Genomic DNA, 20,687 nt, shown 5'->3' with positions numbered 1-20,687 from the left:
CAGTTGAATTCGGGAGTCAGAAGGGCACCTGCTGCCATGGACCAGGTACATAAGTGCTTGAAGCATTAATTAACTCTGGAAGCCTCAGATTATTATTTACGTAGTCAGAGGCCACAAGGAGGTCTCAGGTGGACCCCTGGGCATTGGCCTAAAGGGAAGTTTCCCTGTAGGGTATATGTCCAGACCACCCCATTCTGATCTGTAAAATTGTGGCAGACATTTTGAACAATTCATCTGGGACAAATAACTAAAATTTCAGATTCACCGGAATTTGGGTGTTTTGGGAAATTGGTAACTAATCAATTGGTGTAGAATTGATTCTCTTATCGATAGATGGACTCCCGCAGTGGCAGATGATCATATATTATATGGTCACCCATTTATTTGAATGGATGCCATGTAATACTATATTTGAGTAGTTCTGTAAAACAAAACATGCAATGGAACAGCTCTCTGCAAACCAAATAAAGTACAAAAATGCATAATAATTGCTAATGCTATACTTATAAATTAGAGATGCTTGGCAAATAAATTTTGTACAAAATGGCTATCTCTGTAAGACGGGCCCTAACACTAAATACTACCCTTTATGTGCCATGAGGGCTACCATACAATTCAGAGGGTGTAGGTCCCACATGCACCTCAGTCATGCACTCCTGACCAGCTCGTCTGCCCCATAGGCTGATTTTAATTAGTGTGAGTACCGAATTTTTCGCCCCATAAGACGCACCTTCCCCCCCCCCAAAGTGTGGGAAAAGTGCCCCTGCGTCTTATTCGGCGAATGCTGGCAATTACATCTCAGTCTGCGATGTATTAATGAGGAGGGTCTGTAGTAGGCGGGGAGAGCGGCGGGGCTGTGCAGGCTCAGTATGTACTGTATATGTAGTGTTAATCATCATATCTAAACTGCGCTCCCCCTGATCCCCATGTGTACCGTACTTACCGGTACACGTCACGCTCCTGTAGTAAGCACTAGCAGCTAGCAGGCAGGCCGGGCTGCAGGCGGCGGTAACTCACGGAGGTCACGTGCCTGCTCCGCCTACTTAATTCGTAAAGTAGGCGGAGCAGGCACGTGGCCTTACCTATGCCTCGCCGGACTTGTGAAAAAAGATGGCAGCCCGTATATGTTCGCATGCGAACAATGCGAACTGGCCATCACTGATAATTGATGCAAATTCGGGTTTAAAGCACATCTCCAACTAGCATAAAACTTTAAAGTAATGTCATCCATGTTGTAATTATATTATGGGCAAAAAATGCACTTGTAAATGCACAATTGTTATGTTCTCTTTGGTCCCATGGTGCATCATCTTTCACGGCTTTCACTAATTAAAGTCCTTCCCAAACCAGTCAGATCTTAGTTAGGATATGACTGTATCTGCCAACTAAAATCTTTACCGGGAAGGGAAGTCACAAACTCCCAACTTTAGCACATTTTGGACTAAGAAAATTGGACTAATAATTGTCTATTTTACTGGCTTGTCATTACCACTCATTAATTGAGGAGGATGAACTGCAGCACCAGATGAAGCCACTGGACAAGAGTGGTGCTGTTTCTGGAATAAAAGACAAGCAGGCCTGACCTCTATCGATACCTTAGAGATGGGGAATAGAGAATAGGAAGCTATAGCTTCTCACCATTTCCTTCAAAGCTTGTACAAAAAATTATCAGGCTTATACCATATATTATGTACTGTATGTATTACTCTATGGAAGCTGTACACAGAGATTCTTTCAAAGGGAAAACATAATCGGGAAATATGATTTAGGCATAAATCATGAACAAAATAAAATATGAAGGAATGAAATTATCAAGCCCTGCACTCCAGAATTCTGGCTTCAAAAAGTTGTAAATAGGGGCTTGGTGGCTTTTTGGGGTCACTTGATCAACAATTTAGTGACATTTTGAGCACTGCACCTTCCAGCACCACCTACAAAATTTCAGATGAGATCACTCAAATTTATTATTACTATGCGCAAATGTCATAAATTTGTGGCAGGTGGCCATAGCAAGTTCATTCTAAATCTTAACCTCAAACACACCTACTGTTATGGCAGCTGTTTGCAGTCACGGCTGCTCTGCTCACCTGTTCTGGCAGAACGGACCTGCCTCCTGCTGCCCTCTTCTCAGTGGGCTAACCCCCATCGGTCAATGGTCAATTATACAGAGACTACTCCGGGAGGTAGTGGCCTGGTGATTCCCCTGCAGCAAATTACAGATCCCTGTACAAGGGTTAAAGGGTGAATACCAGGGGACAGTCAGGATAACTCCCTTAGGAGTAGCCCAAAGCCAAATCTTTTGGTTGACACAGTGGTTCCACACCTATTGCCATAACACCTACAATGATAAATTTCCCCCAAAATGCTTAAATCTTCACTCTACAGTTTTGAAGACTACAAAAGCAATATGTGATGGCTTGATTGGCCATGTGGTGTAGTGGGAATGTTGTTTCTGCCATGGTTATGATGTTTTCTCCTTGTAGAAGACTACACTGTACAGAAACTGCTTGATTTATGGACCATGTACGCAGTGTCGGACTGGGGTACCTAGGGCCCACCAGTAAAATTTATTTTGGGGGCCCACCGTACGGATACATTAAAATAAAATAAATAATCTAACATTTTTTTTATATGAACATAAGCTGGTTGAGGTGCTGTACATTGAATATATGTATGTAGTGCAGTAAGTCTACTGTGTTATGTGCCACTTGTGCAGGGGTGGGAGACTAGGGGCCCACCTTGCTCAGGGGCCCACCAGGGGATTCCCCTGTACCCCTGTGGGCCAGTCTGAGCCTGCATGTACGTTGAGATGATAAAGATTAGTAAAGTGAAATACTAATTATTTTAGGTAACTTGAGCGCATGGAAATTAAAATCTTACAAACAAGTAAATATGTTTTCAATCTTACAATAAAAATCACGCAAAGTTCCAGAGGCCCCGAATTGTTCTCTTGTCTTTTTTTAATTGCACTATTTACTAGAGGAAGCCAGTTAAGGAAATAAACAGTTACATTCAATTGACTCCTACTTTATGAAAACAAGCCGGTTGGCGATCACCTCCAGTAGGATTCGGCACCAGATAGTATTTTTCTGAGTTGTTTTGCTTTTCACAAACAGGAAAACTGCAATGCACTTGGCAACGGGTTTGGAAGAGAAAAAATAAATCAGGTCCAAGAAGAACAATATTCCATTGGTAATGGAGGCTTAGGTTCAAAAGACTGTGCTACATCCCCAAACGTACCCCCATGTACCTCAAAGTGTCCGTTCTGAAGGACACAAAGGAAACTGATGCAGTTGTTGAACTTCTCCATCCCATAAGTCATAGTTGTGGGATACAAAGCCAATTTATTTTCTCTCTCAGATGTGCACATAGCGATCAGGTCTGGATTTAACGTGCTATGATTCAACACACTGGCTTCCTTTTAATGGGCTTTTCTGCCAACTAATAACATTTTGGACTTGTCTCCACCAGCATTTTTCTTGCTTTTCCATATGGCAAAGGGTAACAGATTGTTTGCCAATTTTAACACTGAAATCACGTTGCAGATATTCCACACAAATATTGCGTCATTAGAACTGAAGTCAAGCATCAATAATTATTGTGTTGATGTAACACATGAGAGCAAGGAGTTTATTGAGCAATTTAGAGTTACCAAAGTGAAGACCTATCACAGTACCGACTCATATAGAACTGCAAGACATAAGGTTTCAACCTACGCACCTTGTTTCTCCAACATTCAAAAGTGGTTGTTAGGTGGCAATAGTGTAAGGACTGACAGCTATAAGTTGCTCATCGGCTAGTAGGAATAAAACTTGAGATCACAATGGCAACAGTTAGTCTGTTATGGGCCAGATTAGAGGAGGTAGAGATGATATGGGTAATTGCATCCCCCATTCCTCAGACTACTGCACCTATTTTATTTTTAATCAGTTGCTATCTATTGGATTTATCCATTGGCTATTGGCCGATAATACTTACCATTTGAGCTCTTCTTGTATTTCTTGCACTTCTTCGCACTATACTGAAACACCTACTTCTGGGTACAGACTAAGGCTCTATAGAGATAATCTTATGTGAGGATACTGAAGAAATGAGGTGGCAGACCGTTATTTGTGTGTAGCCAAGTATAAATAGCCTTGGAAATGACCTGGAGTATGCATTGACCTCTTAATGATAGAATGGGTTTATTTCATCAGTTATGGTCCCAGACCAATAGGACCGATATATCTTGAAAATGCACCTTTGGTGTGCTGAGAATTCTTCTAGTGCTCCTTCATCTAAGGCCCCCATTGCAATCCTTTTCTCCTGATGTTTCAGATGCCTTCTCTTTTCTCTTTCTGCTTTCTTCAGTGAATACTCAATTTATTAATTGTCTTTGAGTATTACTTACTGAGACTTTATTTACTGATAGGGTACATTCACTCATTCACTGCATTGTGCAGTTGTTCACTTTGAATGGCGCTGAGCTGTGAAGAGACAGGCGCCAAGGCTTCTAGCAGCATCTGTCCAGACACTGTGCCAAGAAGGGACATGTCCCTTTTTGTCATGGTTTAAACCCCTGGCTTCATGAACTGCAGCACTGCCACTCAGCTGCTGCCGGAGGAGTCTTACATAAGCCGCCTTGTGAATGAGCCCTTTAACTGGCTGATATGTCGCTTTACTTTCTGGTGCGACCTATGACTGATAACTAAAAAAAAATGATGAACATGTCAATGAACAATTAGCCCAGTTCTTGTTGGTAAAAAGAGTGTACTTCTACAGACATAGGCATATACCACATTGCTCTTCTTGCGCCAAATATATTATTACTGTGCGCCATTTCATAAACTTGGTGCAAGCTTACAAAGCAAATGCAGACTTAAAAAGGACACAAAAACCACCGCAAGTGATAAATTCCCTCCATTGTTCAGGTATGTGGACGCTCCTACTAATTATGCATTTGATTATTTCAGCCACTCCTGTCTGCAATAGGTACATGAAGTGACTCATACAGCCATGCAATTTCCGCAAACAAACGTTCAGTAAAATGGGTCATTCTTAAGAACTCAATGACCTGACCTACTGTAGGTCACCATAGCACTGCCACTGAAGGCCTCCCTTACAATAAATCCATTTCCCGAATTTCTGCCCTGATGGATATTGTGGAAGTGATGCTATAATGAGGTGGAACGTCTGATGCAGTCTTGTATCTTCTAACCAGGGATACCCAACCTGCAGCCCTCCAGCTGTTGCAAAACTTCAACTCCCAGCATGCCCGGGCAGCTGACAGCTATTAGGGCATGCTGGGAGTTATAGTTTTGCAGCAGCTGGAGGGCCGCAGGTTGAGCATCCCTGCTCTAAACCAATGAAGCACACTTTACCAGTGAGACGTCTGATGGCTGAATTTAGATTTGAAGGATGCCAAAAGAAAGCTTCCTCTGCAGTGGCAACATTATTGAGAAGTCTCCTTTCTCTTGCAGAATGACAATGGCCCTATGCACAGGAGCGTAACGATGGCGGTCACATGTAACGTGGCCCGGTATTTTCACTGTACTTAATGCCGGGCCCCATCAGAAAGCTCATCTCACCTGCATGATATGCATTTCTCCAGTCTCTAGGCCTCCAGCATCAGGCCCCGGTGCTGCCACACTAAAACTAGTCACACATTAAGCAGGTGGGCAGAGCCTGACTAACGTAGGTTAGGCTTCACCCACCTGCTTAATGTGTGACTAGTGGCAGCGCCGGGCCCTGATGCTGGAGGCCTAGAGACTGGAGAAGTGCATATCATGCAGGTGAGATGAGCGCTCTGACGGGGCCCGGCATTAAGTACAGTGAAAATGCTGGGCCCCGTTACACAAAGACTGTAGGCAGACGGGAACACTACAAGGGGCTATGGGAGACACTACTGGGGACATTACTAGGGCAGTGGGGGACACTACTGGGGATATTACTGGGGGCAGTGGGGGACACTACTAGGGTCTGTGGGAGGCACTAATGGGGGCAGTGGGGGACACTACTGGGGACATTACTGAGGTTGTGGGGGACACCACTAGGGGCTGTGGGGGGCACTTCTTGGGGCTGTGGGGGACAGTACTGGGGCCATTACTGGAGGCAGTGGGGGACACTACTAGAGGCTGTGAAAGGGCACTAGTGGGGTGCACTACTGAGGCTGTGGGGGACACTACTAGGGGCTGTGGGGGGCACTACTGGGGCTGTGGGGGGCACTACTGGGGACATTACTAAGAACAGTGGGAAACACTACTGGGGGCAGAGAGATACATTACTGGGGGCATTACTGGGCGATGAGAGACCAGGGGTGTGACAATTGCTGACACAGAGGCTGTGACCGGGCACAGCGTGGGGAAAGGGGCCCGATCCAAAGTTTGCCATGGGGCCCATAGCACTCTAGTGCATAAAACACGCTTCCTAATTTCAGAGTAGAAGAGGCCAGGCAGTGGAAATATCATCACGTCTGGCCCTGTCAATCAAAGTGCAGGGGGTGCGACCATTGCAGAGAAAGCAGAGCCTCTAGGTGTAATGGAAACGCCCCATTGCTCCTAGAGGCTCATTTGTATATATTTAAACATCATTGTTCTCAGTAATGCGGGCACATATGAACATGGGACCAACACAGATGCCTTCAGCTGCCAAGAGCACATGTAACAGGTCAGACAGTTCCATAAGTACAAATCTGCTGACAGATGGCCTTTAATACATTTTTTTATGACTTTTATCAGCCTTGCCATATACATCGATCAGGCCACAGGATTAACAGGATCAAACATATCTAAGGGTACTTAGATATGCCGGAACTGCCTGCCGGATCCAGAAATCCATGGGCAAACGGATACCATTTGTTTCCGGATGCAGATCTGTCTGACAAATCCATTGAAATACCGGATCCGTCTCTCCGGTGTCATCTGGAAAAACTGATCTGGTATTTTATTTTTTTCACATTTTTAAAGGTCTGCACATGCGCAGACTGGGAAACCAGATCTGTTTTTCTGGAACACTTGGTACCGGATCTGGCATTAATACATTTCAATGGAAATTAATGCCGGATCCGGCATTCCGGCAAGTGTTCGGGAATTTTGGCCGGAGAAAATTTCTCTAGTCAAATACCGTAGAAGTGAACTGAAGACATCCTGATGCATACTGAACAGAATGCTTTCCATTCAGAATGCAATAGGACAAAACGAAAGCGTTTTTTCTGATACTGAGCCCTAGGACAGAACTCAATACCGGAACATTTTAACGCTAGTGTGAAAGTACCCGAAGGCTTATTGTAGGTGGTGGGTGCTAAGACTAGCCAATCTGGCCAAATCACACAGAATAGCTATGGTAGTGAAAACTGGAAGTTAATATTGATGGGCTATCCTCAGGATAGGTCATCAATATCAGATCACAGGGGTCCAACTCTCGGGACCCCCGCTGATCAGCTGTTTGACAAGGCGTGGTACTCTGTGAGTGCTTAGGCCTCTTCCCAGGCCAGTAACATCACTGTACATTGCTCATGTGGCCTAGGTGTAGCTCAGTCCCGTTCAATTGAATGATTTTAAACTGCAATACAATGTACAGCTCTGGGCTTGGTATTGGTAAGCTGCACGTGAACAGTTCACAAACTGCCCAGTTTCATTAATACTGCCACCCTTGGCCTGAAAGCCAATGATCATCCCTTTTTCAACTGTGATAAATCGCACCTTTTTACCCATGACATCAATGAGGGATATGTGTGTAGACGGTCTATCACACACCTTATATACCCACCAAGCCAGCTCACGTGACCTCCTACATGAACTATGCTCTGCCGACGTCGAAAGTAGGAAGTGGTCAGAATAATGTGACTTGACTGTGCGCTTTACAGCATGGAGTCAGTGGTTTGGTTGTTGCTTTAGTTTTTGTGTTACAAATGTCATATCTAGAGAAGAAGGATCTTTACAGGATATCCACTGTACTAAAATACTGTGAATAGAAAATAATTTGTAAATTGCATACCCATTCCCTAAAGTCCTAAATATATGATAAAAACCTAATCAAAATGTGCCTAGAAAACATAGTGCTAGTCTACAGAATCCCTTTAAAGGGGATGTCCCAAATCTTTTCCCAGGGAAACGGCACAGGAGGTAATAAATAGAGTCCACTGAAACTAGTGGGCAATCATGTAGCTAGGGGCGTAGCTAAAGGCTCATGGGCCCTGGTGCAAAAGTTCAACTTGGGCCCCCCTTTCCTCAGTGCTTTGTGGCCAGGGGCAGGGAAGCACAAAGCCTTTGTGCTGCCTGAGGCAAAAATTTAAATAGCACCCCCCCATGCCAAATTCTTGACCTAACTCCTTGCCTCCAGCCAGAGGTGTAACTTGACCAGCATGCGCTTTCTATAATACCAGTGTCTACCTATTTGGCACAAGGGTCTTTGGGCCCCCTCAGGCTCCAGGGCCTGATAGTGACTGCTACCCCTGCACCCCCTATATCTACGTCCCTCTTTGTTGCACATGGTTGTGCCGAGTCCTCCATAACTAGGGCAGTTGTTTGTAGGTCTTCACTTAGGATGTTACAGGGGATCCTGCTACAATACATTTGTATACCCTAGCAGGGATTGTCCTGATATATTGATTCCCCAAAGTGTCCTCTGCAGTAGGGTCTATTGAATAATGTAGACTGGACAGTAGCCACTAGCAGCTGTACATTCATATATCCACTGCACACTTCTGATGACATCGTCTGACTACATGGTCATTTGCACCTCTCTTATAGTGGCATAGCTATGAATGACTGGTCACTATGGTTGATTCAGAAATATGAATAACAGGTAAGGATTTATCAGTGGGGTTACCAGGCAGTTCCCATGGCTGAAAAAGTTTGGGAACCACTGCCCTAATAGGACAGCTCCTCTAAAGTGGTTTTCTATGTCTTCTATATGGAGGCTTATCCTCCGGATTAGTCAATACCATTTGATGAGAGAAGGCCTGATTCCTGACACTCCCACCGATCTACTGTTTGAAGAGGCCACAGTGTTTTGGTAAGCACCGCGACCTTCCTAGACCAGTGCAGTCACGTTCATTGGCCACATGGATTAGTTGCTGCTCAGTCCCATTCAAAGTACAATACTAAGTACAATCGTTATACAAAAGACAGTGCCACACTGTTCACTGGGGCACCACGGCCTCTTCCAACCATCGATGAAAAATAGTGGCTGGAGTTGGACTCCCACCGATCACATGACCTATCCTGAGGTTAAGCGATCAATATAGAAGAGCCAGAAAAAAGGTTCTACCTGTGAAACACCATAACACTGGAGCCTCCACTGTGTCATTGGTTCTCCCTAATTCTATTTGTGAGAGGTAGCTAATGAGTAGAATAGCTAAAGTGATCTCTTTTTATCTAATTTTTGAAGAAGTTGAGGAAAATGTTTTTTTGCCTTCTTTACCCAATTCCTTGCTTTTTTTCTAGTCTTTATTGTCTTATAGATTTGGGCCTCTCCAAAATGAAACCTCTGCTATAGTAAAGTGAAACAAATCAAGGTCTATTACTTTGTGCTTCTTATATGAAGTGTTCTTCAAGCTGGATCCAAGCCAAGTGTACTGAAACCTTATGGGTGTGATTGTGTAATGTAACACACTAGCATTTTTCCTCATTTCCTGTTCTAACCGTCTGATTCATTAGTGCTGTACAATTTTAGTACAAACTGTTTACCAAGGTGATTAGTAGGAAACTTACACATATATTTTCAAGTGGACCAAGTGGCGTGGAACATCGAGTTATGTAGATTCAGTAGGATGACTAGTACCTGACATGTTTTGATTATAGTGAAACAAACAGGAAAGTACTATAGGCAAATGAATGTGTTCAGATATATAGTCCCCATGAAATACTGATGAAATAGTTATATTTCTTCACTAACACACCCATATTACATTTATAGATGAGTAACACTTGCTTTACAGTATGTTTCTAAAGCTAATTGTATATTTATGGAAGCCTATGGACACCTTTAGGGCCATCCTATGTGCTGGTAGCTACAGCTGGTGCTCCAGGCATATGGGGAATTGTTGGTGTGCTAAGCTGTAGGTCACAAGGAGCTAGGGGAGAAATATGCAACCCATGATGTACAGCAGTGCTTGCTGTTTCAAGGAGACACTGTCATGTTATACGTGGTGGTTTTGTGGATTAGGGATTGCCCCGGATTAAAGGGGTTATCCAACCCCTATAATGACCTCCCTAATGCCTGGGCCCCTCATACAGATTACACCTACCGCGCTCCCCGCGCTCCCTCTGGATCTCTGCACTGCGTACATTGCATCTTCCTGTAGCGCGGCTCAAAACATCTGGCGACGAGGGGAGGATCCAATAGCAGGCCGCTACAGGGATGAGCCTCCCTAGCATCGCGGGTGATGCTAGAGAGCCACGTACCTGTCAAAGCCTGCTATTGGCTGCCCCCCCCTCTCTGTCGCCGGATGTTTTGATCCGCGCGATGGGGAGATGCAGCTGTGGCCATGCGGAGATCAGAAGAAACGCAGGTGTCGGGGAACGGGGTAAGTATAACCTACAGTTGCAAGAAAAAGTATGTGAACCCTTTGGAATTATATGGATTTCTGCACAAATTGGTCATAAAATGTGATCTGATCTTCATCTAAGTCACAACAATAGACAATCACAGTCTGCTTAGACGAATACCACACAAATAATTAAATGTTACCATGTTTTTATTGAACACATCATGTAAACATTAACAGTGCAGGTGAAAAAGTATGTGAACCCCTAGAAGACTAATGACATCTCCAAGATTTAATTGGAGTGAGGTGTCAGCCAACTGGAGTCCAATCAATTAGATGAGATTGGAGGTGTTGGTTACAGCTGCCCTGCCCTATAAAAACACACATACATCAGTTCTGGGTTTGCTTTTCACAAGAAGTGCCTGATGTGAATCGTGCCTCGCACAAAAGAGCTCTCAGAACACCTACGATTAAGAATTGTTGACTTGCATAAAGCTGGAAAGGTTTATAAAAGTATCTCCAAAAGCCTTGCTGTTCATCAGTCCACGGTAAGACAAATTGTATATAAATGGAGAAAGTTCTGCACTGCTGCTACTCTCCCTAGGAGTGGCCGTCCTGTAAAGATGACTGCAAGAGCACAGCACAGACTGCTCAATGAGGTGAAGAAGAATCCTAGAGTGTCAGCTAAAGACTTACAAAGGTATCTGGCATATGCTAACATCCCTGTTAGCGAATATTCAATACGTAAAACACTAAACAAGAATGGATTTCATGGGAGGATACCACAGAGGAAGCCACTGCTGTCCAAAAAAAACATTGCTGCACGTTTACAGTTTGCACAAGAGCACCTGTATGTTACACAGCAGTACTGGCAAAATATTCTGTGGACAGATGAAACCAAAGTTGAGTTGTTTGGAAGAAACACACAACACTATGTGTGGAGAAAAAGAGGCACAGCACACCAACATCAAAACCTCATCCCAACTGAAGTATGGTGGTGGGGGCATCATGGTTTAGGGCTGCTTTGCTGTGTCAGGGCGTGGACGGATTGCTATTATCGAAGGGAAAATGAATTCCCAACTTTATCAAGACATTTTGCAGGAGAACTTAAGGCCATCTGTCCACCAGCTGAAGCTCAACAGAAGTTGGGTGCTGCAACAGGACAACGACCCAAAGCATAGAAGTAAATCAACAACAGAATGGCTTAAACAGAAGAAAATAAACCTTCTGGAGTGGCCCAGTCAGAGTCCTGAGCTCAACCCGATTGAGATGCTGTGGCATGACCTCAAGAAAGCAATTCACACCAGAAATCAGAAGAATATTGCTGAACTGAAACAGTTCTGTGAAGAGGAATGGTCAAGAATTACTCCTGACCGTTGTGCACGTTTGATCTGTAACTACAGGAAACGTTTGGTTGAAGTTATTGCTGCCAGTTATAAAATCCAAGGGTTCACATACTTTTTCCACCTGCACTGTGCATGTTTACATGGTGTGTTCAATAAAAACATGGTAACATTTAATTCTTTGTGTGTTTTTAGTTTAAGCAGACTGTGATTGTCTGATGAAGATCAGATCATATTTTATGACCAATTTGTGCAGAAATCCATATAATTCCAAAGGGATACTTTTTCTTGCAACTGTATATGAGGGGCCTGGGCATTAGGGGGGGGGTCATTATAGGTGTGGATAATCCCTTAAGTATAAATCTGGTGGAGCTCATCAAGCTGCTTCCACCTTGGGCAGAGCAAAACCACCCTATGAACACTTTTAGATAATTTTTTTAATTGCATGTACTTAAGGGTAAACATATATTATTTTTTTTACAAAATCTGGGCCATATTGCTTCTGCAGCCTGTATTTATTCCACTACATAGCAGGCTGCAAAAAGCTCTTCACTAGTAGATCTGTCACTGGCTGTGTCAGTACTCAGCCCCCAGCCCCTTACTTTCATACTTTCATTTCCTGACTTTAGGATAGTCCAAATTGTGTGTGACTTTTATTAAATTTGGTGTAATTCATTCTCGCAATTTTTTTTTTAAGATGGGCATATGAAACCAGAGTCTTAATAAATCTGCCCCATGAGTTTACAAATAAGGAAATCGCAAAGGAGCTGCTGATATACAGAGAAGACATTTTGCGATATAAACATAGCAGAATGCCTCTTCTACCAGCATGAAGTACAATTTTCATAGGAACCTGTAGGAACACTTAAAGGGCTTACCTCATGATTAGTGTAATGTGATGTAATGTAATTGTATAGTACATGGCAGTCTCTTTCAAGCTAGAACCAGCCCTGTACCTCACATGGATCCAGAGCTCCCCCCATTCATTGATCCAGTTGCTCTACTAGATTTTCTTCAGGCTAACTGCTCAGGAGGTAAGTCCTTTCTTTTGCAGCTCTCCTCCTACCACAGCTTATTGGCTTTGTGCTTTCTCAGAGGGCATGACTTTTGTCACAACTTCTAAAAGAAGATCTGGCTGATGGCAGTTGACGGATGGAACTGAGCATGTGTGTCCACCTCAGTAATGTTACTGAGGTAGGCAGAGAAATAAGGAAAAGACCAAACAGCAGGTGGCGCTCTACAGATACATCTATTGAATAACTCACTGGCTATAATATATTTCTAGTTGCATGCAATTGCAAAAATATTCAGATCCTGGTGCTGGTTAAAAAATATAAGATATATTTTGGGGGCAACCCTTTAAGGAACTATATACTTTCCACTCTGTGCTCTGCCAGCGCATAATCGGTGAGGGGGCAACATGCCAGGAATGTCTGAACTTGAGCATATCCAAAATATGTTTAATGACCATAAGAGTCATTACTTCATCTGCTCAAAATCCACATATTGTACAAGGAAGAGAGGTCTATTTTACACATTTAACATACTATTAATACTAGTATCTACCTGTTAATGAGGTTGCCTTCGCCTTGACAATCACAGGCTACAGATGTCTTCCATCTTCCAAGTATATCTGGAGTATAATACATGTGTCAGACTCATGACTGCATAAAACCGCAAGCATCACCCATTAAAACATAATATTGAGATGCAAATGACCCACGATTAGTTATTTAAAAAAAGGCAATCAACCCACAGAAATGTTTTGCATAATAATTCTCCATCGCGGTGTTCACATTTGCAGCCTCCAGTTTAGAGTTGTAGGAGCAGGCACATGGTTGAGAACCATACAGGGACGTGATAGACATTGACAGCTGTATTAATAACGCAAATCTTTTCTCATAGGAATGGAACTAAGGGAAGGAGCCAACATTCCTCCCGCTAATCCTCACGCTGCTGCACAGATCTAAGACAGAGCGAAAATAAAGGTGACAGTATTTGTTCACATGAGCAAGTAGACACTGGAAATGGCCCCTTTATTTAGGACCTTCCAACCCCCATTTAAGGGCCTGAATACAAAAGAAGGAGCGTAATGGACAGATTGCTCACATGTGCTCTGTTCTGTATTAAGATGATGCTATAGTTACAGGATTGTTTTACAAATCGGGGTTGCCTGCGATTAGATAAAGGCTTTGATTTTTTTTTCTCCAGAAATAGCACCACACTTTCTCATAGCTGTATCTTGCAGCTTAAAAGGGTTCTTCAGGAAGGATTTAAAATGGCCGCCAGCAACCTGTCCTAGAATATGAGCAGGACTGGTTAATTCCACTTGCAGAGCTGCTGTACAATTGATGGTAATGGTGAGATCCTGCCTACGATATGCCATCATGGCTGAGCAGCCTGACAGGAACACTCACCAATATGTAGTATATGCAAGTGCCAATTCTCCCCCACCAGACCTGTCAAGTCAAGCATACTTACATGCTCCCCACCACTTAGTTCTAGCTCTATGGTCCACTGCTCTATTCACTGTAGGCCCCTCACTGTAAACTTCTGGAACAGACAGGGGTCATGTGTGCTGCTGTAGCCAATGACCGGTATGCCACTTGTGTCACTTGTCACTGCTGCAGGCAGTCATTGACTGCAGTGGCGCATGTGACACCTGTCCAGACATCGTATAGCTGCAGTATTTGTAATGCAGCTCCGTGGCATTCACTTAAAAAGGCCATGTGACTGATGGATGTGACCTCACAAGTCAAGGAAAGGACGCTGCAGTTGCTTGAGAACCACAGGCCCACCCAACAGCTGATCGGCGGGGAAATTAGGAGTCAGATCCCCACTGGCAAGATATTGATGACCTATCCTGAGAATATGTGGCTCAAAAAAATAAAAAATAAATATGGCCCCATGTTGATGGTGAGTCCAAATTGACTGGGAGCAACAAAAGTATGTAGGGACAACAGAAGTAGGCGGGGCCTGTAATACTGTAGAGCAGCACAAAATACCACCCCAGCAGAAACAAATACCACATTGAAGCACATAATACTGCTGCCCTCACCACAGTATTCAACTGTATCAATATCCTAAGGACTATATATACATATATATATATAGATATATATATATATAGGGAGGTACCAGGAGCATATGTAACTGATGATCCTAGCATTAATGCTGAGAGCATCAGCTTGTTATGTACCGGGTCCGTGGCTGTGAGGATGGTTCGGGCGGCCCCCTGAACATCGGCCCACATGGAAATTTCCCTGTAGGGTCTATGGCCAGTCCACATGGCAGTCTTAGCCATAATTACCTGGCTGGATCCTAGGGTGGTATGTTTAGGCTTATTGGGGCAGTATCACCCACCTATAATCATATTGGTCATCTGAAACCAGGTACTATAACACATGTCGGATGTTTAGCTACATTCACCATAATGATACCCTATTACTGTTACTTTAAGAGCCAAGCGTGCCTTACAGTATCAACTCTATGGGCTTGTTTATGTGTTACAGATTGCATGGATGTAAAAGAACAATCTAGCTATTCACATGCCCGCTGATTAAAGGCTTTGCTGGATCCCTCATCTTGGACGCATTCTCCACGTATTTATTTTTAGTGAGCCCTGTAAACATCTCGCTTCCTGGTTGTGTGACTCCCGCCAGAGTCTCTGTATATAATATATCCATTGAACAATGCAATGGGCTGGAGGAGAGAGGAAACGTATCCTCAGCGGACTGGCATTGTGGTTTATTTGTATCATAACCTTTCTCTCAGACGGTCATGGAGTAATGACTGAAGTACAAGAAGAACATTTGATCTCGAACAATGCTGATTATGTTTCAGCTCATCTTAATCATGTCTGAGCTGCGGAGTCCATACCAGAAATGTCTTTCTGTTTCCAGAAATTCTATATTTTATCCACAGCGATAAAAAGGATATAAACAAAATTATCAATTGGGATTATGTTTTTCAATGTTCCTGTGGCTGTGTCCCCTTATGTCTAGACAGACCGCTGGACTTTATGACTTCCTAGCGATTTCCCTTCGTGCCAACCACAGGTCATTCTCAAGCTTCTCCAAATTAGGTTTTCCTGTTTAATCACTATTTAAATGAAAATCGCCAGAGATTTCTAATATACTTTATGTATCAATTCCTCAGCATTACCATTATATTTCTTTGCTGTCAATGAAAAGGGATTCTCTGGACCTGTCCCTAAAAAGCCTCTTTCAGCTAACCGGTAGAGAGGAGACACTGTGAGCGGTACATACCCTTCCGTCACTTCACCGATTCTATACCGTGACTGTGGGGTCTTCCTATCATGCCTCGACCAGATGTGCTCTACTTATATCATGACTGGAATTATGTGACCACCTGAATGGCTGAAGACTCTTCCTCTGATAGCACGTCTGGATGTGCTCCATTTTCTTCCTGTTCAGCTGCATAATGTAGATGTAGCTGAACAGGAAGAAAATTGAGCATATCCAGCCGTGACATCAGAGGAAGAGCCCGCAGCCAGGTGGTCACAGGATCCCAGCCATGATTGCGGAATTGACAGAGTGACAGCAGGGTAAGTCTTCTCTACACAGATAAGCTGAAAGAGTCTTTTTAGGTATAGACTTGAAGAACCCACTTAATAGACAGTAGTCTCTCTGCAGTGGGCTTGAATGTATTGCGCATGCACCACTTTTTTGCAGTAGGTTTGGAAGAGCCAAATTTCAGATTTTGATTAGTGAGGTTGTCAGTAAAGGCCAGGGAGCCAGCATCAGGAGGCATTGGTTGGTGTTTACTCAGGAACGGCCGAGTAACTTGGATATCCATAGCATGGAAGACCCAGACTTCCACATAGGTTCAAGGCACAAAAGTGGGACCTATCAGTACCTGTTCTGTGTATACGGCCTAAATGCCTGACTTGGGAATACCCCTTTAAGAGGCTGCTAACCTGTACATACATGTAGCTAGCCCTGCTGTCAGCTGAGAAAAGGATACAATTGTATACATTCTAAACAGACCACTCACCCGGTTGCCTACTCTGCTCCCTTGGTGGTCCTCTCTGCCACTTCATCTTCCCCATACAGTGTCAGGCCTGCTTCCTGCCAGCTCTGTCTCTCACAGTCACTCGTGCTCTCTCTGGCTCTTAAATGCCCACCTGAATCTTCCCAGTCTATGGCTGGCCACCCTAAGATATTTAAGGAACCTTCCCCTGTAAGAGGGTGCCTAAGCAATAGGTTCTATTTGTCTAATTTTCTGCAAAGGTGAGCTACTTGTCTAGTTTTTCTCTCCTGTGTACCAACTTTTACCTGTTTCTGGATTTGAGCCTTTGCTGCCTGGACTGACTTCTGCCCTGACGCTCAGACTGACTTTGGTTTGCATTAACTTCTGCCTGATCTGACCTTGACTTGTTCCTGACCATAATTTTGCATGATGACTTGGTAATCCACACCAGTCTCTCCTGATCCCTGTGAGTCAGCAGTCTACTGAACAGAGACTACTCCAAGAGACAGTGGCCTGGTGGTTCCCCTGCAACAGAGTCCAGATCCCTGTATATTAGTTAAAGGGTGAAAATCAGGAAGGCCATTTAGGCAACTCTGTTCACAGAGGATCCACATCTGTTTCGTAATAGATACAGACTGATAGGACTGGGTATTGTTTGATTCAATGTACTTAGCCATATAGTCTTCTCCATGGATTTACATTTGATTTTGATTTTAAAAGCAAGTGATTTACAGTAGGTCTGCTTAGTCAGGGATGAATACAAAGTATTGCTTCTAGGGATGTATATGGGAAGGGACTGCAGATCAGTAGCTATAACAGCTTCCAGACCTGATAGGTATGCGTCACCGAGATTCCTGGCCTCAGTGAGGTAAGAGCCGGTAATTTTAAGTGTCAGCGGCAGTTAGTCCTGACTGACACTAGTTGTTATTTAGTATGGCTGTAAAGCCGATCCGGGCCGGCTCTTACTGGGAGCAGCCAAAGTGCAGGGTGGGTGGCTTCTCCCCAAGCTCCAGGCCGGGTTTTGGCTGGGATATAAAAACCCAGCCAGCAGTCTCAGCTGTGTAGATTACCTCCCTCTGACAGTGGAGCTCTTTGCACTGAGGGCTGAAGACCGTGTGTCAGGCGAGCAGGCCTTATAGCCTGCAAGTGGACTTTCTGAGGCTGAGCATTCAGCCGGGTGTGAACTGACATCCAGGATACCAGGTGAACTTTATTATGTTTTTTTTTGTGTGTGAACAAGCACCAAGCCTGAAAAAGGACTGTTGTGTTATGTTTTGCGTTTGAATAAACACTGAAGATTGATTTAAAACCTGATCCATTGCCTTTATACTGCGTCCGCTACGCTGCCTACCAGAACGAATCCCCACATACACTACACCTTTAACAAATATCTATATGAATTTTTCTCCGGGGTGAAAGATTAAGGAATTTTATTCTTTGTTTATTACAGTAGATTGCTCTATGTACAAAAATAAGCAATGTGCTGCAGCTTCTCAGGCAGCTCGCTCCATGGAGAAGGTCTAATCCTCCTTTCTTCTGTTTTACAAGTGTGGATAGAACATAAGCTTTATGAAAACAACACAAGATCTTCTCTTATAGGTTCACAGTAAAGCAATTAGCTACGCGCCTCTGAAAGAGCAAATAGCTAGGTGCAAATAGACATAGAGGTGCTGCAAGTGTATCATGCACAGGCAAGTCCCCAGTTTACAATTGTTTTAGATTACCTCTAAAAGAGCAACTGTCAGTGAATACTGGTTCTCCTCCTGAAGATCCAGCTGGTGTGGGTAGTTTTGAAGGCAATGCTCCCTGGGAATATAGCATGCAAATTAGCTCTCCTCTAGAAGAAAGAAAGGTGTTTCTATATTGCCACCAATAGGTGTATACAAAGTTCAACCCATTTAGGAGACTTGAACCATGACAATGGATATCAGCCAAACCAGAGACACCCATCTGTAGGAAACTGTTTTTGGGTTCTTGCCGATTAGTACATAGCAGGAGGCTAGTTGGCTGGGTGAGATGTCTTTGATGCTGTAGTACTTGGGAGATACTAAAGCAGAAATCTCTCTGCACCTGGATTATGTCTTGATTTGCGCCAGGTTTGTGTCACACGCTTGCTATGCCAAATATATGAAGTGCATTTGCCACAATTTATTTTCATTTATGACATGCAAGAAATTAGGGGGTCATTTATTAAGACTGGCGTTTTAGATGCCGAAATTAGGGGGTCATTTATTAAGACTGGCGTTTTAGATGCCGGTCTTAATAATCCAGTGCGCTGGCGGTGGATCTTAAAGTTACTTGCACATCCACCACCGGTCTAAATGTAAGACAGCTTCCTTGTTGTCTTACATTTAGACCTTTTTATTTGTGTTAGGTGCTTACGGTAGTACAGAGAAGAGCCCTGGAATGCAGGGAAAGAAATGCAGTCGGTTGTGGTGTGCCGAAACCGAGGATGAGGTAGGCCTAAGAAAGAAGAGGGCAAAAATGGAAATAACCAGTTTATTTGTAACCAATAAAACATGTAAACAGCTCAACCCGACAAGCTTTGGAAAGCCACTCTTAACTCATGCGCTGGATTGGGAATGTACCGCGCGTATGCGGACGACTTCCAGCGTCCCAATTTCTTGATAACATGGGTAGGGATGTTAGCACTGGAGGCCGTGGATGCAGCTCCAATGCGAAAGGAGTGCCCCGAGTAGCTGCCAGCGTTTAGGCCCAGTTGGGTGAGAAAAGACCTGACATGGATCATGAAGGTGGTCGTGGTGAGCACCGATCCATGTACTTGGAGTAGCGGTTGAGAGGGTAGGAACCTGTGAAGCTGACTGTAGGTGTACAGCACCCTCACCGGGCACCATTTGTTGTGCGTGGGGTAATATGAGATGTTGACGGGTGAATGCTGACTACTCTTGGACTGAGGTAGGGTCAGGATGTAATGATCCAGGTGTTTGGATAAGTGGGAGACGAGGAGACAAGGTGAGGTTTGGGACGTGGAGGTGGTAGTGAATTCCCCGGGCCTCAGGAACCCGTAGAAGGCTAAGTAAATTGCGGTCTTGATGACAGCGTTGGTATTTGAATCAAAAGGCGTGGCGTCCAGCAGGTCGGATAACGCCTTGAAGACATGACTGTCGATGGGCAGCCTTTGGGCTGGACGTGCGGGTTCCGTCTTCTGAATGCCCCTGAGTATTGTTTTGATTTGGTGGGAGGCCATGAAGCTGGTGTAGTTAGGGTGCAAGATTAGCATGTGATGTTGAATGCCAGTGAGATATAGTTTGATGGTGTTGTATGACATTTTGAGTTTGAGGTGGCAAAAAGAAGCAAATCCCAAAACAGACGACATGATGAAAGGGTGCGTGATGTTGTGTTCTACCAGGAATCTGTTGAAAAGCGTGAACGCTCTGTTGTATGTCCTATGTGTATTGACTGATAGTGAAAAGTGGGCCAAAGACTGGCTATGCCGCATGATGGCCTCTAGTCCAGAATGAGTTGCTGAAATGACGGGGTGCTGGAGGCAGAGGGTGATGCTGACGGGAGATCCTGATGAAATGCCTGGAATTTGAAGCGAGACAAATTGTCAGCAGCCGAATTGCACACCCCCGGGACATGGAAACAATGCAAGAAAAAATTATTGCAGGCGGCCAGCCAAGTGAGTCTTCGCATGAACCTCATGATTGTGAGGGATTTAGAACGACCCTTGTTTATGATCTGGCAGGTTGCTTGGTTGTCCGAGTAGCAGCGGACCGCCAGATTTGCCCATAAATGACCCCACGCCACGGCAGCTGCTACGATGGGATAGATCTCAAAAAGTGCTGAGGTAGTGGAGAATCCTTCCAAACCCTGGACCTCAGGAGGCCAGCCGCTCCACAGCCAGTCGTCCCCGAATATGT

General features: G+C 44.2%; 1 protein-coding gene across 2 annotated transcripts in view; it reads right to left on the bottom strand.

The window, feature by feature from the left end:
• The window catches only part of HDAC7 (histone deacetylase 7), a 346,419-nt gene that overhangs the window by 172,532 nt on the left and 153,200 nt on the right, over window positions 1–20,687 (bottom strand). For both annotated transcript variants that reach the window (XM_044286038.1, XM_044286041.1), the window contains exon 3: window positions 13,378–13,444. The gene's annotated coding sequence lies outside the window, so the exon portion shown is untranslated. The remainder of the gene's footprint in view (window positions 1–13,377; window positions 13,445–20,687) is intronic.

This window comes from Bufo gargarizans, chromosome 3, assembly GCF_014858855.1.
Source record: "Bufo gargarizans isolate SCDJY-AF-19 chromosome 3, ASM1485885v1, whole genome shotgun sequence".
NCBI lineage: Eukaryota > Metazoa > Chordata > Amphibia > Anura > Bufonidae > Bufo > Bufo gargarizans.
Note: the sequence above shows the minus strand (reverse complement) of the source record. Positions and strands in the feature narration are given on the sequence as shown.